Source organism: Octodon degus, unplaced genomic scaffold, assembly GCF_000260255.1.
Source record: "Octodon degus isolate 3935 unplaced genomic scaffold, OctDeg1.0 scaffold00082, whole genome shotgun sequence".
Taxonomy (NCBI): domain Eukaryota; kingdom Metazoa; phylum Chordata; class Mammalia; order Rodentia; family Octodontidae; genus Octodon; species Octodon degus.
In genome coordinates, this window is record NW_004524658.1 from 6,480,473 (window position 1) to 6,486,744 (window position 6,272).

The window sequence follows — 6,272 nt, forward strand, 5'->3', positions numbered from 1 at the left end:
CAGCTCAGGTAGAGGTGGAGCTTCCTGAAGCAGCATACCCAGAAAAGGCTGAGCCTTAGAGATTTCCATGTATCCCAGCTGTTGGCTTCTCCTGCCAGCCCCATTGGAAAGAAATATTTTCCCAGGCTTGTATTTGATTTCAACACTCAATTATTTTCTTAGTCTCTCTCGCATGCTAGTACATGTCCAATAAAATGTTGAATTTTTTTCTATCGCTGTAAACACAGTACAAATCCAACTCCCACATAAACAGTATCTGCTGCAAAATCTTGTAGCACCCACATATTTGTTTAATGAAACAAGGCCCAAATGGAAAAGTTACAATCTCATTTAAAGTTTAGGTGCCTGAGGACAATTCTGATAATGTTTAGAGGTGGATAATTGTGGGAAGCAGAAGAAATGAAAGATAAATATTGGCAGTTGCTGAAAGAAAACTAAGAGTCTATTTTCAGATCGTGAGCAACACTAACAAATAGTGTGATGTAGAGACTAGAGATTTCATGAGTATTCAGTGTCGAGGTACATATTCTCCTCAAGTTCCAGGAGCCTTCTGACTTTCACAAGTGCAACTGCTTATGAAAAGGAATAAGAAATATTTATTATGGCAAAGCATTCAGCAATGCCTTTGCAGTTTTAGAATTCAATTAGAGTCCTACTGCTTTCAAAGAATAAGGATTTCTAGGTACTTAAAGAAGGCTCAAAGAACCTACAATAGCAAAGGAAATTCTGAGCAACAAAGGCAAGGCAGGGGAGTATTACAATCTCTGACGTGAAACTATACTATGAAGTTATTATGAAAAAAAAAACATCTACTGGCAAAAAACCAAACCCAAATATCAATGGAAGAGATTAGAAGATGCAAGAACAACTCCAGATATATTCTGCCAACTTATCTTTGACAAAGGTGCCAAACACACTCACTGGAAGAAAGATAGCCTCTTTCATAAATGGTGCTGGAAAAATTGACTTTGCTAATGCGAAACACTATAATTAGACCCATGTATATCACCTTGCATAAACTAAATTTAAAATGAATCAAAGATCTAAATATAAAAACAGAAACATTAAATCTGCTGGAAGGTAGAAGAGGTAAAATTCTTCAAGACATTGATGTAGGCAAAAACTTTACAAATAAAATTATGATCACACAGGAAATACCACAATCAACAACTGGGATCTTATCTTACTAAAAAGCTTTTGCACAGCAAAAAAAAAAAAAAAAAAAATCCAACAGAGTGAGGAGACAACCCACAATGTGGGAAAAAGTGTTTGACCACTGTTCCTCAAACAAAAGATTACTATCAAGAAAATATAAAGAACTCACAAAAAAAAGAAAATCTGACCTCCCAAATATAAAGACCCAATCCAAAAATGGGCATTTGAAATGAATATATATTTCTCAGATGAAGAAATACAAATGGCAAATAAATATATGAAAAAATGTTCAACATCACTGATTATTTAAGAGCTGAAAATTAAAACAATGCTGAGATCCCATGTCACCTCATAAAGAATGGATATTACCAAGAAATCAACTAATAAATGCTGGAGGGACTGTGGAGAAAAGGGAGCCTTCTCCACTGTTGGTGGGAGTGTAGACTGGTACAACCACTGTAGAAATCAGTATGGAGATTCCTTAAAAAATGAGAATTAGAGGTCTCATTTGACCCAGGTGTTCCCTCTCTTGTTACCTTCTCAGAAGAATTAAAAACATCATACCACAGTGCTATACAAGCACCCATGTTTATAGCAGCATAATTTGACATAGCTATATCTTGGAAACAACCTATATGCCAATCAACCAAGAATGGATAAAAAAGATGTGGTCTCCTTATACAATGGAGTACTATGTAACCATAACAAAGGACATACTGGAGACACTTAGAGGTAAATGGATGCAACTAGAGACCATACTTATAAGTGAAATAAAGCACATGCATATGTGCAAGCATTACATTGTCTCCTTAGTCTGAGAAGGTGAAAGAATAAATAAGATCCTAAAGAATAGTAGTTATTTCAAAATGGAAGAAACTATTCCAAAGGAAAGAGAAAATGGCATGGGGGAAAGAAGAAAGCGGAGAAAAACAATAATAATAATAATAATAATAATAATAATAATAATAATAATAAAGTTAGTTGAAGGGGCTGGGGAGATGGCTCAGTAGAATAAGCAGTTGCCTGGCAAGCCCAGGGGCCTGAGTTCAATCCCTGGTTCTGCAAAAAAAAAAAAAAAAAAAGTTGTTGAGATACACTACTTATTTCTCTTCGTTCACTGAAAAGAAAGATTTAGGGGCCAGCCAAATAGCTCAGCAGGTTAAAGCACCTACAAGCAGGTGCAAGGGCTTGAGCTCAATCCCCAGGCCTGCTGTGCCGGCCCCGCCCCCGGGGCACACTGAGACAGCAATTGAGACTGGGCATGGTAGTGCAGGCCTGTAATCCCAGCTCTTGGGAGGCTGTAAACCAGCAGATCACTATGAGTCTGATCTAGTAGTGAGACCGTGAACACCCTGTAGACCCTTCCCTAAAATACAAAAAAAAAAGTTTGTGCTGATATTTTTTGGTCCAGATCTTCTACTCTGAGTAACTAATTTAAAGATAACAATACAAAATGTATTAACCATTGCTATCTTCCTATTATCTTGTTTTGAAATTTCATTTTATGTATTTTTCTTTTTAAAATAAAAAAAATTTTAAAGAAAGAATGCTCTAAGAAGTTTTAATATTGGTTGCTGGATAATGCCACAAGATAAAAACAAGGAAAGAAATAGATACTTAAGGGGGTGAGAAAAAAAAAGAAATAGATACTTACAAAGAATTCAAGTCTTAGGTACCCAGAATGATGTGTACCACATTCCACTGACATTAAAAAGGCTAAAAGAAGCAAAAGTTTTGTAGAAAAATGAATAAACTTCAGGAACTAATCACAAGCATCTCATTTCTGCTTTATTTTGTTTTTTAAGTATAAAAAATAGAAATTATATAACTGTACCTTGATGTTTATAGCCCTTAGAGAATGACTTATTGCAACATTTTGACTGGTGTTTATAAGAAATCTTCCAAATCTTATTTTCACTGAGAGATCCAAACCATTCAAAATTTCCTTAACTTCTTAGAAGTATCTGATGACCAGATTTGGCTTTAAATAAAATTATATATTTTTATTGCTCTTACTTTGTCATGTGTTGTGTATACAGGGACTGACCTTGGTGTTTGTCTCCCTCCCAAAAAAAAAAAAAAAAAAAAAAAAAAAACAATGAAATGCTCTCCCAGGTTCCTATTCTGAGTTTCCAGGAAGAACATCATAGAAAAGTTAGTGATGGAAAGAGGAGATTTAGGAGTCTAGGAGCAAAGCTAGAAAGGGCAAGTGACAGGGAAAGTAGCTCAACAGAGACCATAAGAAAGGCACCAAGAAATCAGTTTCACCGACATTGGTCATGGATATTTATGTAAAGTTGATTGAACTTCAGATTCTGAACTGAACAAGAATGTTTTTGTCTGTTCCTACAAAGACCGTCCCCACCATTCCTTCTACTCTGCTTCACAGCCCTTTCATCCATGCACATACTTCCTCAAATCTCTTGTCACCCTTGGAAGTTTCTTCATAGTAGAGAATGGCTGAGCTCATCGGCTGCCACTGCTTTACACGACTGGGGCCTTGAACAGGCTCTTCTGTGTCCTATCCGTTCTCCTCTCACGTGAAAGCTGATCTGACACATATTTTGTTCTCGCAGGACGGTGATGGCGGAGACTCACGCGCTGCTTTTTGAATCACTTTTTAAGGTTAAAGATTCTCTCACCTCATGAATGTTGGTGCGAGACAGAACCAACTTCCCATTGTGAAATCTGAGAATATATGTTATTCAGCATTCCAAGCTCCCTTGAATACAGAGTGGCCTCACCCAGTGAGTTCCTGGCCCATCAGCTTCACCTCTTGGGATTTTGCCTGATAGATGTAGAGAGAGTGAAGCTCCGTTCCGTCGGCAGTTGGCAGGTAGTACAAGGAGGTCTGCTTTCTCTGTAGCAGAGGCAGAAGGAGAAGTGGGAGCGACCGCATTTGCACCATCTGCAATGCAAGTTGAGACATGTAGAACTTATTGGTATTAATAATATGGCATAATTTCATCTATGGAAAAAAATAATTTCTTAAGAGAACTATATTAAGACTATTTTTTTAAAAAATGGAAATAGAGCAAGAAAGACTAACCTGATCAGTCTCTAACTCAAAACCTTTAGTAGCTCCCATCCAGTAGAACAATGTGTACTTGGTGTTTTGACCCACAAACCTCCTTAGAAAGGGACCAAGTTAAGTTTTTTAGACAGAAACCTCTGAAAGAGCCACACAGTTGAGTTGCAAACTGTGACAGACTCAAACCTTATCTTCAACATTCAAGCCTTCAGAGCCACTCCCACTCCCACTTCAGCACCCTTCTCAAAAAATTACTTCCTGGATGCAAAGTTTTAAAAATTATTTTACCATGGTAGAATCGCTATTCTCTATTTTGAGTTCTCCTAGACTTTGGTGTCTTTGGAGAGCATTTACTACTCAGAATTGTGAGTTGCATACCCACCTGGGGCAGATTTGCTTCTTTCTTTCCTTTCCTAACATGTGTGGCATACTGCAGTATCAATGGATAGGTGACAAATAATGTAAGTGTAAGTGTGAGCGGCAAGGACCAAGTTTGGACAGGAACCAATAACAACAGGGGCTGGGGAGATACCTAAGCAGTCTAAGTGCCTGCCAGTAAGCTCAAGGACCCAGGTTCTATCCCTGATACTACATGCGGTGTGGCCCCTGAACCCTGGGTGCTCCATGCCTGCTATAGAAACCGGATGTGGGAGCGTACACCTGGAATGCCAGCCCTGGGGAAGCTGAGACAGGAGGATCACTATGAGTCCGAGCTGCTTAGTGAGACCCTGTACTAAATAAATAAATAAAATTAAAAATAATAATAACAACAACAACAAGGACTGGGAACATGGATCCTGAGTTGAATTTCCGGTACCAAAAAAGAAAAAGCTAACAGCAAAAAAAAAAAAAAAGTGCAATAATTAAGGCACAGTTTGGTTAGAACCAGAAAATACGTTTGGATCCAGAATACCTATATAGTAAAACACATAAACGTGGTTTTTACATGAAGCTTATTGACACGAGAATCACATAAATTTGTACACCTAACTAGAAGAACAAAGTGAACAGATCTTTACATTCCAAAAAATATTTTCCTCAACACAGTCTTTTTATATTAGTTCTGAATTGCTTACAAATTCTCCAACTAGTAGAGGCCAAAGTGTTGATTCTTTGAATGACAAGGCACTCAAGAGTGTTTGTTCTGTTTAGTAAAGAGCCTCAAATCAAGTTCTTAGAAAATAAAATCAAATATTTATTCGATTGACTGTCACCAAATCCTTGGTTTTTAAAAAATGTCAAATCAATATTCCTTAGGCAAAAAAAAAAAGGACATTAAGTCCTAAAGAACATCAGGCAGCAAGAATAAATGAAACCTAAGATATACTGATTGGGTTTCCTCTTATTCTTTAGTTGGTAAGTATGAGCATCTTTGTGGAGGTAGTCTAAGCATATTTTGTATACAAAATGAAAAATAAATAACAAGATGAGGCAGTTGGGGAAATAAGAAGGGAAAAACCTATTACAGTGGCACACACCCATCTATGTTTATGGCACCACAATTCATAATAGCTAGCTCTTAGAAGCAGCTCATATGTTCATTAACAGATAAAAAATATAGTATTTATACACAATAGTGTATAAACTCTTCCATAAAGAAAGATCAACATGAGTTGTTCATAGGAAACGGATGTACCTCGAGATCATAATTAAGTGGAATAAGTCAGACACACAAGCTTAAATATCACGTGGTTTCCCTTTTATGGAAAACCCAAATTAAAAATAAAGAGCAAATGAAAAGATGGGTAATAGGTAGGAGGGGGACAGAGCTTCCTAAATCTAAGAGAGGGGGAGGGGAGAGAGGGGATGAAAAAAGAAAAAGAAATAAGATGTGTCATGCACATGCACTAACACACACAAGGAATGTAAACATTATGCAAACACATGCTAATAAAAATTAAAACAGTTGCTAAAAGAGCTCAGAAAAGCACGAATCCAGAAATCCAGAGATGAGTGAAGCTAACACCCAGCGCAGGGACTCTATACAAACATCCTGATATAGTCATTCTTTGTTTTCCTTGGTCCCCAGATTGCCCCTCTCACACTGTCACTTCCTTACCTATCCAGATCATGCCTGATCTAATAT